Below are 14,860 nucleotides of genomic sequence, written 5' to 3'. Positions count from 1 at the left end.
TAGGGATTAGATAAACACAGAGCCAGGGGAGGGAGTGGAAAGTGACAGGCCTGCCAGGGAAGGAGGCTTCTGTGTTGGAGGAACCGCTCAGCTGGGACAGAAGAACAAGGGGAGAGCCCAGCAGAGGTAAGCCTTGTAGACCGAGGTAAGGATTTTGAACCTGATTTTAGGAACAATGGGAACTTACAGAAGGTTTTTAAACAAACAAAAAATGACTGGATCAGACATATAGTTACATGGCCCAAGAGACATAAACGCATGTGTCCATACAAAAACTTGTACAGGCATGGTCACAGCAACATTATTCGTAACAGCCCAAAGTGGAAACAACCCAGATATTCACCAGTTGGTGAATGGATAAACAAAATCTGGCATAATCAGACAATGGAATACTATTCAGCCACGAAAAGGAATAAAGTACTGAGACCTGCTACAACATGGGTGAGCCTTGAAAACATTACGCTAAGTGAAAGGAGCCAGACACCAAGGGCCACATATTGAATGATTCCATTTATAGGAAACGTCCAGAATAGGCAAAGCTACAGAAACAAAAATTAGATTAGTGTTTGTCTTGGGCAGGGGGGCTTGGAGGGAATTGGGGAGTGACTGCTAAAGGGTGCATGGTTTCTTTTCTTTTCTAAAAAAGTTTATTGATTTTAGAGAGAAAAGGGGAGAGAGAGAGAGAGAGAGAGAGAGAGAGAGAGAGAAACATTGATTTGTTGTTGTTCCATTTATTTATGCATTCACTGCTTCTTGTATGTGCCTTACCAGAGATTGAACCCGCCACCTTAGTGTATTGGGATGATGCTCTGACCAGCTGAGGCACCTGGCCAGGGCAAGGGGTGATAAAATGTTCTAAAACTGATAAAGGTGATGGCTGCACAATACTGTGAATCCTATATAATAAAAGGCTAACATGCAAATTGTCCCCGAAACTGGGAGTTCAACCAGGTGGCGGGGCTGGCCAGCCAACTGCCCACAGCACCCCTCTCCTGCTTCCCTGCCCCCTGGCTGGCCCTAATCAGCCCAATCAGGGCTGGCCAGCCGGAACCCACCCATGCAAGAATTCATCCACCGGGCCTCTAGTATACTATAAACCACTGAATTGTATACTTTATTTATTTTTTTAAAATATATTTTTTATTGATTTCAGAGAGGGAGAGGAAGAGAGATAGAAACATCATTGATGAGAGGGAATCATTGATCAGCTGCCTCCTGCATGCCCCCCACTGGGGACCGAGCCCGAAACCTGGGCATGTGCCTCTGACCGGAATCGAACCTGGGACCCCTGAGTCCACAGGCCGACGCTCTATCCACTGAGCCAAACCGGTTTCGGCTGAATTGTATACTTTAAATGGGTGACTTGCTTAGCATATGAACAAAAGTTGTCAAAAAAAAATGAGAGAGAGAGATCAGTTCTGAGGAAATAGGTGGTCACATCTCCTTGTGCAGCGCTGGGTGGAGGCAGAGCCCTGGAGGCACCTGGCCTACTTCTTAGCCCACTAGCTCTAGAGACACTTCAGCCCTGAGAGCAAGGATCTTATAAGTCACCAGAGAGTTGACGGAGGCATTGAGACAGTGTATGCATGACAATGCCTTCTGACACAAAACCCCTCGAACAACTTCTCCCCAACTCCCTGAACCCTCATTTCTAGACCCAACCAGTGTTTTTAACAGAAAACACCAAACACACAATGGTTTCCCCCAGCTGCAGGGCTAGGCCACAGGGAAGAGCTGAGTTCCTCACGATACGGGGACAGCTCGTTTATAACCAAGCAAATGTTTAATTAACTAAGGTACACATCACGGCTCTGCGTTCTTTCCTCAAGGCAGCCTGCTTCTTCGTGGGAAGTAGAATAGATACCTCTGTCGTATGCAAGGAGCTGAGGCCCCTGTTCCCCAGGAGGAGACGTGTTTCTAGAAGCGGGAGGCCGGCTCCCCCTGCAGGGTCCTGCTGGGGTTCCAGGTGCACGTGGCCCCAGCTCGCCCACAGCACGTGACGGGACAGGGCTGGGGACTAGGGTGCACTGAATTTCCAACTCGCCGGTGGTCCTGGGTGAGGCTGTGACTTCCCCACTCCAGGACTTGACTCTATTTCCACTTCTGACTCAGACTTGTTACTGAAGGGGAGCATCATTAGTCAGTGCCTGGTGGGCGGAGGCTGTGGAAGCAGAGGCTGAGAGAGAACCCGACTGTGACAAGAGTCCAGTAGGGTGAGGAGGCCCACGCTGGGCCCACCCAACGTGCCCGGGCCCTCGGTTCGGAGCCTCGCAGCATGGAGGGGATGCCTCTCGCTTCTGAACGGCTGACACCCTGCTGTTTTACTTTTTACTTACAGGTTATTTTTATAATGAACATCTTTAACAAATAACAAAAGTGATCCATGTTCTTTGAAGATACATTTGAAAACTACAGAAAAGCAAAAAAAAAAAAAAAGTCACTGGCAACCTTTATTAACACCTTGCATCTCATTTAGATTTAGTTACATTTTATATCCAGGAACATGTGAGACCAGCAGCTGGAGGACTAAGACACTTATTAATTCAACAAACCTTACTGAGCTGCCTTACACCATTTCTGCAATAGATCTAAAGGAATAAAAGAAATTCATTAACCTTTTAAAAAAACAGGCATTAAAAATTTCTTGAGCACCTACTCTGTGCCAGAAGCTGTACCAAGGGCTGGAAGCTGAGACCAGACCCTGCAGGGTGCGGGCACTGTGTCTGCACCTTTGCTATACACGCCAGATGACCTGGGAGGCCTGTCGGGATGCCACCGGATGTACCACTGTTTCTGTATTCCTTTGGAAACCTGCGGCGCCTCTACCCTGTGCCCCACACACCTCTTATGTCAGGGGTTGAAGGGAAAGGTGAGGCTGGTCAGAGAATGGCCACCTGGGGGTGTGTTGCACTCCGGGCCCTTCACTCCACTGGGACTTTTCTTGATTTCGTCTAAGGCAGCTTCAACTTTGCACACGTCTGCTCAGAGCATGTCTTCTGTAGAAATGGAGAAAACCTGCTTGCCTACGTGATCCATTCCTCAGTGGGCCGACCTTAGAATTTCCTCTACAGGCGGCCCAGTTCTGAGAACCTGGCAGATGGGGAACAAGATAAGGGCACTTGGCCGCTCGCAAGACCACCACTTCGGGTGGCTAGGTGATCACAGTCATGTGCTGTTTGCTCAGGGAGGAAGGACAGGAAGAATTGAAAATCAGTATGCCCAGCACAAAGCTAGGTATTCTATTCTCTCTCTCTCTCTCTCTCTCTCTCTCTCTCCCTCTCTCTCCCATCCAAGTACTAACCAGGCCCGACCATGCTTAGCTTCCGAGATCAGACGAGATCGGGCGCGTTCAGGGTGGTATGGCCATAGACTCTCTCTCTCTCTTTACCACCCTAAAACGTTCAGTGCACAGTTAAAGACAAAACCAGTGGTTTGTTGAGGTGGGCTTGTGCAGCTTGGAAGAGCCAACTGTGCATGTCTCTTCCCAACTCGATCAGTGATATCACGGTGGCAGCTTGAATCAGCCATCTGGGAGCATTCACACCAGTGGTTCTCAACCTTCCTAATTCCTCGACCCTTTAATACAGTTCCTCATGTTGTGGTGACCCCCAATTTCATTGTTACAAATTGAACATCATTAAAGCATAGTGATGAATCACAAAAACAATATGTAATTATATATGTGTTTTCCGATGGTCTTAGGCGACCCCTGTGAAAGGGTCGTTCGACCCCCAAAGGGGTCGCGACCCACAGGTTGAGAACCGCTGATTTACACCATGGAAATGGGCAAACACTACAAATCAGGTCTTTTCTTTTAGAGCGCTGGTTGTTAAACATTTACCCGTGCACCACTGAATAAAGATGGGAAAAAGAGGGAGAGTGAAACCACCTGTGACAACACCACCTAGGGCAGTGGTTCTCAACCTTGGCTGCACATTGGAATCACCTGGGAATCTTTTTAAAATCCTGATTCCTAGGCCTCATCCTCTGGAAATTCTGTTTCTTTGTTACTAATGTTGTGGCCCCACCCCATAACAAAGAAACAGAATTTCCGGAGGATGAGGCCCAGAAATCAGGATTGTAAAAAGATTCGCAGGTGATTCTAATGTGCAGCCAAGGTTGAGAACCACTGACCTAGGGGAACCACTGCTGACAGAGTAGTATTCATCCTTCTAGACTTCGTTATGTGATAACATCATCTTAGTTAATCCTCATAATTAATCTGTGAAGTTACCATCATCACCACTTTGCAGGCAAGGAAACACAAGTAACGTAATTTGCTTGAGATTCACAGCTGCGATTTGTAAAGGGGAATGAGATTCCAGGACACGGACTCTGAAGCCAATGCCCCCTCATGTTATCAACTTCGTCTAGCAAAATGGGCCTGTTCCCTGACAGCACCTGAGGCAACTGCAGCCTTCACTTCCCCAACACCCACCCAAAACCCACCTGGAAGGTAGTGGAGGGGCGGGGGGACCAAGCTCAGCTGTGATGGAAGGAGAAACACTGTTTAGGAAACAGAATAGTTTCTACAAAAGTAAAATAACTGATTTCCTGTGTAGTTGGTTTACTGTTTCTTAAGTTAATATTGAAAAAGAAATGGACAGGACGGGAGTAGCATTGTATTCGAGATACACAGCTTTCTGAGGGGAACACTTCTGACAAAGTCACATGCGTGTGCATAAACGTTAGTTGGTATCCGTACTCGATTTTTGAAAATGGCTGCAGAAAAGGAAAAGACAGGGTGGCACCCCCGACTCACTGTTTGCACAGGACTTGTTTCTAAGATGGGAAGACAGCTGGTTTTGTAGATTTAGGATCAAACTAGATGCTGTGCACTTTTGAATTTGCCCCTAGACACCTTCCAAAGCTCGAGACTGGCATTATGAAGCCACAACTGGTGAGAGTTTAAAAGATGCAAAACGTGAGAAAGAGTGAATAAGGACTGACTCCTTCCTCTTGCGAGTGGGAACGCCACGTAAAGCACAGGGTGCCGGAGAAGCTGCAGGGAGCGGGCCTGCTTTGAAGGCCATGGACCAGCTCATCAGCCACTGCTGACACCTGTGCTCGCCACAGAAACCCCGCAGTGGGAAAAGAAAGCAAGACACACGACTTTGAATTTTAGTTTCTTAAGAAAAGGTAAAGTCCCGGAGAAAGGCTTGGTTTCCCTAAAAGTCTTTGCCAGAGTTGTGAAACAGTTGCTATAGGAATTATAAAAATGGCAAGGTAGTACTACTCTAGTATAAAGACCATTGCATTGCCTTTTAAAATTATGCCCCCCCCCAACCTTTTAACTGACTCTAAAAAATATTGAAATGAAGACATTGAAATGGATTTATGTAGTTTCAACACTCCAGGCCCTTTCCATTGCGAGTCCTGCTTGCAGTGCAAACCTCTGCCCGTGGTGGGCGACGGGCACAGACCTTGGTCGAACCTCAGGACGTGACACCCAGCGACGACAGCCAGCGAGCCGGGTGTTACTGGACTTCTTTGGAAAACTATCAAAAAGATGAGCTGGTTGCTGGCAGCGGTTTTGATTTGTGGGCTTCCGCCTACATAAACTCAGACGTGGGAAATTATTGGGAAGAACAGTCACAGTGTGTCAAGGACGCACGTGACTGCCTCCAAGCGGATGGGGATCCGGACACGGAAAGGCACCTACAAAAATGACGCGTGTCAGATCAGAAGGAGCGCCCCTCGCGCCGGGAGAGGCTGGTCCTCTGAGCCCCCCCCCCTCGTTAGTCTTAATGTGCTCATTATACAGTTTTTATTAATTCATCTTTTCTCTCTGCTAGTGGAGTTTTCAGCTGCATTTTAATCACTTATGTCAAACGGAAAGCTTGAGGGGATAGAAAAAACGCTTCTCCTTTGCTGACAGGGTGATTCTATTGGTTCCCCAACCCCAAAATCTCCTTCAAGTCACAGAACAAAACAACAGGAGGTCTTCAAAGCGGGGACGCCAGACCCGACACCTCCTACTTCCCCAGCAGAACTTTCAGCTCCCCTCTAGGAAAATGCAAATAGGGCGGCCACTTTCTGTTGTTCAGACCTCTGAAAACCCAGGGCCTGATGGGAGGGCTTCAAAACAGCGAGATCTGGGCAGGGAAACTGAAACACAGGGCCTGGGAAAGCAGGCCTCGGCGAGCTCTGCAGCATCAATGAGGGCGGCGAGCGAGTGTGTGCGGGTGGCAGGTGCTGAGCCTTTCTTCTCATACAAACCAAGGACTAAAAGGGGCCCCAGCCTCCTCCTGCTGTGGCTGGGCAGGAAGTCACCCCCTGGCAAGGCCGGGGCCAGGAGCCAGGCCTGGTGGCAGGCGGAAGCTCCCCATTAAGCTACATGAACTATTCTGTCCCGATCCCCAGCCCAACCAGCCCACAAACCCCAACCAACCCACACGGCCACGCGAGACAGCAGAGCCCCTCCTCCCTCAGAAGGGCCTTTACACACATGCGTTCAACGGTGTACTGAGGCAAGGGGGCTGCGGGGTGTTCCTTCAGGCCTCGGGCCACAGGGCAGCCCCTCTCACCAGCCTCTCCTCTGGCTTCCACCAGACCTAACAGGACTCTCATCCTGCAGCCGAGGAGGGAAGGCAGAGGGTCCCAGGAGGTGACTGCAGCCCAGAGTTTAGAGCAAAAACTACAGGTCACGGGCCTTGTAAGTTGCAATGCCTGAGAGCTGGGCCCTGGAGTCTGGCAGTCTCGGGTTCAAGTCCTAATGCTGCCATTTGTTTCTCATCTGGAATTAAATGACATGTGTGAAGAGGCTGGTACACAGTCAGGACGGAAAAAAATACAAGTATTGTTATCTGTGGCTTCCTTCCTGTTTCTCCGACTCCCCTGTCTGCTCCTCGGGAAGCCTTCTTTGATGCACCCAGAGGAGAGGCCGAATCTCCCCCGCCCCAGGCCCTCAGACCATGGCTTTCCTAAGGCAGCAGTAGAGCAACCGGCTTACACCTCTCACCAGACTGGGGTCTGGAGGACAGGAACCACGACCTTCCTAGCCAACCAGTCTGGCACATGGTAGCTGCCTAATAAATGAAGTTCTCAGGAAATCGATTTACTTTTGATGCCCCTTAATTTTCTCTTCTCTCAAAGGGGGATGTTGTAAATGATAATAAATTGCCCTAATATCCATGTTGTTATCTAAGATTACAAGGTCAATAATAATGTTTATTTGTTCATTCTCTGAGAAAAGGGCTGTGTGAATCTGAGAACACACTCCGGATGGGCCCCCTCAGGGAAGAAGGGGTGAGCTCCTGCCCTCACCATGCTCCGTGCATGAAGGTGGGCTCTGCCTCCTCCGGGGAACACGGCCTCCACCCTTCATCCCCAGTGATGGCCTCTCAGAGCCAGTGTTTGGGGTGGGCTTTAGGGGTGTTTTCTGGGTGTCCCCTCTGGTCCCATTTTCTATGTCCTCACCTGGGGGCTGCATGGTGTTTTGGACAGTGAGTGCTCAGGGCCTGGAGACCTAGACGGCCTACTCTTCCTGATTTAACTCCATCCTGTACCACACTGGACCAGCACAGAAGCCAGGTGCAGCCAAGGGCACACTCAGCGATCTGAGTCCAACCTGGCAGAGGATCTGATGAGCTGGCTGGGCAGTGATATCCCTGGTAGCCAAGGGAAGCATTTTGCAAAGGGCTCCCCTTTGCTATGCCTGGCTTAGGCAACAATGCAACAATTTGTCCCTAAAAACATTCCTGGGGATGTAAACTTAGCCCCGATTCTCTCCCTTAAGCAGATTCAGGATAGCCAGGGTCCCCCTGTCCAGTCATACATATCTTTGCCCATCATTCCAGCCAGGTCAGCAGGTGGCTTCTGGCCTGACATCCCCACCTCTGGCCCTCAGGACAGATGAGAAACATGTAATCACTTTGGCTGGTTTCTGGGTCCTGATAAGATATCCTGACTAAAGTCATTTTTAGAGCAAGGGTCGCTTGGGCTTAGAGATCAGCTGCATGGACAAGAGAGCCCCATTACGCCCCCACCAAGTCAGCCCCAATGCCCCAGGCCCAGCCTGGGAGAAGTTCTGTGTAGAGGACCAGGATGGGTACAGCATATTCAACTAAGGGCCTGGAGGTAAAAATTGTATAGTTCACTATGACTTAGAGCAGTGGTTCTCAACCTTCCTAATGCCGCGACCCTTTAATACAGTTCCTCATGTTGTGGTGACCCCCAACCATAAAATTATTTTCGTTGCTACTTCCTAACTGTAATTTTGCTACTGTTATGAATCATAATGTAAATATCTGATATGCAGGATGTATTTTCATTGTTACAAATTGAGCATAATTAAAGCATAGTGATTAATCACAAAAACAGTATGTAATTATATATGTGTTTTCCGATGGTCTTAGGCGACCCCTGTGAAAGGGTCGTTCGACCGCCAAAGGGGTCGCGCGACCCACAGGTTGAGAACCGCTGACTTAGCGAGAGAAGAAAAACACCAAACTATTGGGGGAAATTCCAGTCCGTTCCCCAGGCTTCATGCCTAGTGGCACTAAAAGGCTGATTAGTAGAGAGGACTGTGCCTCACCAGAGTCATCACCAGGCGCCTTCCCTCTCAGGTTCTCCCAGCTGGGTCACTGAAATGTTTAAATGTTCACTTAAATCCTGATGCTCACATTACCTCCAACTTGAGGACTATAGTTTGGATAATATTTGTTTTTGCAATATCACTAGGCCTCCCTGGGCATTTTTTCTCAACGCTTCTTCAGTAGGCCTTGCTCTGCTTCTCTGGAACAGGCATTTCCTACTGCGAGCCTCCCTAGTCTGTGTGAGGGCAGCTTCCAAGTGATTGTGGGGTGACTCGGCACCTCCATCTTGGGCATTTCTTGGGTCCAGGTGAGTCTCCTAGCGTAGTCTGTGATGCCCTCCCTTTCCAACCCCACTCAGAGAGATCTCTGTGGGGTGGAGGTGGGTACCATATTTAATGGAACAGGGCAGTGGGTTTGGGGAGAAAGAAGTGATAACCCAATATGATGCTTTTGCTTGCAAGAAATGTATGATCAAAGAGAATTTTTAGACTGAACAGAACAGTGATGTTAAGAACAGCTGAAATGGGTCGAGGGGAATCAATAGGACATCTCCTCTGGTGTCTTTTTATTAAGGCTTAAAAAAATATTGATTTTAGACAGAGGAAGCTGGAGGGAAAGAAGGAGGGAGGGACATTGATTGGTTGCCTCCCACATGCACCCCAACCGGGGATTGAACCTGCAACCTGGGTATGTGCCCTGACTGAGAATCGAACTGGTGACCTTTTGGTGCACAGGGCAATGCTCAACCAACCAAGTCACACCGGCCAAGGCTCTTCTGGTGTCTTTTCATATAGTCCAGTGTCCTGTTGTGGCAATCTAAGGAGTCTGGAGGATGGGCATCTGCATGCTAACTGATCCCTTAGTTCCTTTCTGGCTCTTCAGTTATGATGACTGGTCCAACACAGAGTGTGTCAGGAGAAGGATGAGCAAGGAAGAGGCGAGGAGGGGAGAATACCACATCCATGTTACAAAAGAGCACAAAATTTGAGTGGTTTATTCTTAAAAGGAGTTAGAAAAGGCCATCTATCTATAGTTCATCCATCATTATCTATCTATCTATCTATCTATCTATCAATCATCTATCATGTCTCATCTATCATATCTGACCTATCATCTGTATCTATTTATATATACTTATCATATCTATCACCTATCTCTATCATCTCTATCAATCATCTATCTTGATCTACTTATCCTATATACCCTATCTATTATATCTATATCATCTCACCTATCATATATCTCTAATCGTCTATCTAATCTATCATATCTATCTCTATCTCATCTATTATCCATCTCTATCATCTTTCTATATCTATCTATTATATGTCATTTATCATCTATATAATCATCTATCTTGATATATTCTATCTATATCTATCTTTATCTCATCTATCATCTATCTATTATATCCATCTTATCTCTCTCATCTCTGTCCATCAAACATCTCTCTTGATATATCTATCCTATTTATTTTATCTATCTCTTTTCATCTATCTATCTATCTATCTATCTATCATCTATCAATCATATATATCTATTGTATTTATCTGTCTCCATCTCATCTATGTATCATTTATCTACCTATCATCTCTATCTCTATCTTTTTACCTACCTCTCTGCCTATCGGAGGAAGCGTTACATTGGTTGAGTACTGTGGTTCTGAGGTGGACTTCACTCAGTCTGAACCTGTTTTATTGCTACACCAACTGCTACATTTTTGGGGTGATATATGGCTTCAAAAAAATAAAAATTAAAAAGAAAAAAAGAAACCTAGACAACAGCAAAATATTAATTAGTGTTCAAGGCTGTATTATAAACTACATGAGAGTGTGGACCACGCCTCCTGCATAGCTTCAAATTCCCTTCCGTTCATGCAGTGGGAGCCAAGCAGAAATCTGAATTGAAGTTCTTGTAGGCAACTGAATTCAGCCTTCTCTCTGAAACAGACTTCGGGCTTAAAAAACAAGGGCTGCTCTGAGGCATACCAGAGAACCTGATGTCTACCATCTTGCTTCTTGAGATTCATATGCCAGGAGGTTCTCACTCTGTCCTGATGAAAACAAGACGGAGAGCCCTGAGCAAAGGAATGGGGTGGGGATGGGGTACCCAGCTGTCTGTGGGAGTCAAACCGCATGTACTGAGGGCGTTCACAGGCCTCCTAAGAACAGGACAACGATGAAAGAAGCACTTCTCTTAGCCTTCGGCACTGTTTGAATATTTTAATTTAGAAATGCACTGAAGGCCAGGCCGCATCTACTGCTGAGATGTTCCACCTGCTCCAAATCACCAATCTGGGAGCTTTCTTAGATGACAGGTTGCCAGGCCAAGCTGACATCCGACCCGCGTAGAAGCCCCCCGGGTCCCTCACGAATGCAGGGAATGTGCATTCCAAAAGGCACTGCAGAGGCCTGCGTGAGACGGTCACGGCGGGCAGGCCTCAGCCAGCAAATTACAGCTCCTACTGCCATCCAGAACATGCAGCAGAGATCACAGATCTCCCCCACCCTCGAAAGTGCCCTGTCATTTCCTACCCCCTACCCCCTGCTCCGCTGTGGGGGCTCCGTGAACGCTCTGCTTGCAGATTCAGGATGAAGAAGAGGTACACACTCAGACTCGGTCAGACTGTGGCCAGGCAAACAGGCGGTCCCAGTGCCCGTGGTCTTGGCGAATCCCACAGCAGTAGGAGTGATTCCTGTCCAGAGGGTCTAAGGCGAGAGAGCCCGGATCCCATGGCACTTGCCAATGGCTCTGAGTGCAAAGCAGAGTTGGCTCTGGCTGTGGTTTATCTGTAACTGACAGAGATTGCGGCAATTTCCCCCCAGAGGGTGTTTGTGAAGGCTACGGAGGGAGCCCTGCATGTGCCCGTAGAGATGACAATGATCGCCCAAATGCAGCTGCCACAGCTCAGAGGTAATGTGCCATTTGGCTCCGTTACAAGATGCGTCCACTTGGCACAGCCAGAGGGCAGTGGCAAGAGCTGCTTCATGTCCCTGGGAATCAGTGTCCAAAGCACTCAAGCCATCGGGACAGTCGGGCCGCAGGAAGTGGTTGACAGACGTTCCAGGCATTCCCCCAGGAACAGGTTGCTCACGGGGAAGCCAGAGCGACTCCAGCTGGACCCGCCCCTGCACCAGTGCTCACGGAGGTCAGAAATGCGCCTCTGCTCTAAGAAACAAAAGTGCTTGAGCATCGCCTGGCATCTGGGCTCCTCACTCCAGTCACACACAGCTGGTAACGACTCCGATGGGCTGGTGCTCAAAGCCAGCAGCTTTCTGAGCCCAGACGCCCGGGAAGAAAAAATCCACCATGAGAGGATTACAGAAAGCTGTTTTAAGGTAATGGAAAATAGGATCGATCAGCTGGAGGAGAAAATCACAGTGTCTTCAATCACAAACCAAGCATGAAGCCAGTTCTGTGCCCGAGGAGAAAAGGGCGACTCAGCAACGTTCCTGAGGCTCTGGGTCTGGCCATGCCCCTGGGCGCCAGTTCACCTCCCACCATGTCCTCCCCCATCCCCGCCCTTTCCTTACCCTCCCTCCACACTCCCCAAAGGCCTACACATCCTTCCAAGCCAGCTCTAGGGCCACCTCCTCCAGGGAGCCCTCTTTGATTCCCGCAGAGACAATGAACCCTTTCTCGGTATGTGCACAGTCCTCTGTATTTACTGCTAGACTTGGCCCACTCTGCCTGGTGTTTACAGAGAGTGGTGGATATGCCTGTCCTCCTCCTTTATACACTACTGTTTTATACTAGTATATGGTCTCCAACATTTAATAGTTAAAAATGAAGACTTCCAGAAACATGCTCAATGCTTAAAAGAGTGCCGATGCATCAAAGCTGCCTTACTTTAGACTAAGAACCACTCAGGAGACTTAACTGTGGGGTATTGGGATTAGCAACACATTTCCACGCTGCCTTTAGCTGGCTGTGCAACGATGGGCAAGCCCCAGAACCCTTCTGAATCTACCTCTCCTCTACTGGAACACAGTAGTCAGGCCTTCCCCAAAAGGTTGCTGCAAGGATTAAGTGGCATCTTCTAGGCACTTCACTAAATGCCCATGAAGGTGAACTGGACTTTAGCCTGAATTAGCTAAGGCAAAAGGCAAAGCCTCCGTGGAACACGGTTTTACAGAGGTGGCTCAGTGTCATGCTTTTTTAAAATTTTAAATATATTTTTATTGATTTCAGAGAGGAAGAGAGAGGGAGAGAGAAACATCAGTGATGAGAGAGAATCATTGATTGGCGGCCTCCTGCACGCCCCACATGGGGAATCGAGCCCACAACCCAGGCATGTGCCTTGACGGGGAATCGAACCATGACCTCCTGGTTCACAGGTCAATGCTCAACCACTGAACTATACCGGCCGGGCTAGTGTCATGCTTTTAATGAAGGTTCTGGAGCCAGACTGCCTGGATTTAAATCCTGGCATCACCTCCTTGGGAACTTTCTCTGGCCTTGAGTTTCCTCATCGGCCAAATGGGGATGGTAATAATGGGGGAGCTGTCAAGATGAGACGGGGTAACACATCTGATGCCTGGTGGCTGGGGGCTCTGAGTAAATGTGAGCTATTATTATGATTTAGAAGCAGATTTTGCATGGAGGGACTTTGAAAACAACACCCCTGCCCAGCCAGTGTGACTCAGTGGTTGTGTCGACCTATGAACCAGGAGGTCACGGTTTGATTTCTGATCAGGGCACATGCTCGGGTTGCAGGCTCGATACTCAGTAGGGGGCGTACAGGAGGCAGCCGATCAATGATCCTCTGTTATCATTGATGTTTCTATCTCTCTCTCCCTCTCCCTTCCTCTCTGAAATCAATAAAAATATATTAAAAAAATAAATAAAAACAACAACCCTGTTGCACTGGAGCAAAACAGTGAGTGTCGAGAAAGAAACCATTGCTAATAGCCACCCAATTATGAACCTTGTGTTTACCGCAGGGTGAGCAAACAGGAGGGAGGGTTTCTCAAACCGTGAATTCTACTTGTAATTTGGTGGCCAAATGTAGATGCTTGGACCTTATGCCAGATTTATGAAATGGACTCCCTGAGGGTGGAGTCCAGGAGGATGCATGTTTAACAAGCTCCCCCAAGGATGTGATCACCCCTAAAATTGTCCAGTCTAGGAAACTACTAACGTGGAGACATGTGGTCGCTCGACACCCACTGGTAGATCCCTGTATTAGTCTGGCAACATGGAACCTCTCGCTGGTTAAAAGATCCTGTCAGCCAAGGGGGAGTGTTCTGCACAAGTAGGGGTGCTGCTGCGGTACCCCCACATGTGGCCTGGTGTGCCCCTCTTAGGCACCTCTACTTCTAACTCTTTGGATCTATGGGTTGGGCACACATTCAGTGGTGAGCTGGAGACAACTGTGAGCCTCTCCGCCCAACTCCGCATTTAGCGACTTTGTGTTGGTCGTTTGAAGTTCACCACGGTGGGAGGATTGACACGGCAGAAACCGGCAAATGCTACAAATCATGGCTTTTAAATTTGTTCAGGGAGCCCATATACTAGCACACCACTAGTTCTCATCTGTCATAAAGTTCTGGAACCCAACTCTGTGGAACATGGACCAGGGCACTATATTTAGGTCTTTGGATGGTTTGGAGCCATTTATATCCTGGTTTTCTAAAATACGTTAGTGGCGTTCTGGTATTTTAGTCCTCATGGCCTGGCTCAGGAGAAAACCTCCTTTGTGCTCTGTGGTCAAACCCTCAACCCCAGCACGGGGCTGGCCATCTGGCAAGTCGCACTCCACGCGGAGTGGAGTCAGGGGGTGGATGCGTCAGGGCCAGCGCCTCTCACCATGGGAAAAACAGCCCTGCCCTCCGGAGGGCTGCCCGGTGGCCTTCCCAGCTGCAGGAAACCCACCCACAACGTGCAGGCAGGGCCGAGGTTCTACAAAGAAATCTCTCTTCCTCCCGGGAGCAGGGTTCAGGTGCAACTCAGCTCCGGCCCCAGTCCCCAGCCCGCTGTTCAGACACCACAGCTGCCTTTCAGGGGGCGACCCATTAAGGGCCGCAAGCCCTGCAGTCAGCCCTGCTCAGTAGACACGCTGGGGAAACACACTTTTCCCTTGAATGCCTCCACTCAGCAATCAGGTGAATCAAAGAGAACTCAATCCAATTTCTCAGTAAATCCTACTATGCTCTGGAAGGACACGGTTTGAAAAATCTATTTCTGTGCTTTTATTTACTTAAGGGCTGCATGCCTGGGGAAGCTTTCTCATAGTGCCATCGAAGTGTGCCTCTCACCAGAAAAAAATAGTTCCTCCCTCCTGGAATACCACCAGCAGCAGCCCAGCCTCACGCCCCTGCTTC

The 14,860-nt window shown here is 48.6% G+C and overlaps 1 protein-coding gene across 6 annotated transcripts in view; it reads right to left on the bottom strand.

The window, feature by feature from the left end:
• Window positions 1-14,860, bottom strand: part of ATXN7L1 (ataxin 7-like 1) — a 224,667-nt gene that overhangs the window by 149,836 nt on the left and 59,971 nt on the right. The window lies entirely within an intron of this gene.

The sequence above is a fragment of the Myotis brandtii genome, unplaced genomic scaffold (assembly GCF_000412655.1).
Source record: "Myotis brandtii unplaced genomic scaffold, ASM41265v1 scaffold17, whole genome shotgun sequence".
In the NCBI taxonomy this organism is placed as follows: domain Eukaryota; kingdom Metazoa; phylum Chordata; class Mammalia; order Chiroptera; family Vespertilionidae; genus Myotis; species Myotis brandtii.
The sequence above is the reverse complement of the archived record's forward strand: the minus strand, read 5'-3'. Positions and strand labels throughout refer to the sequence as shown.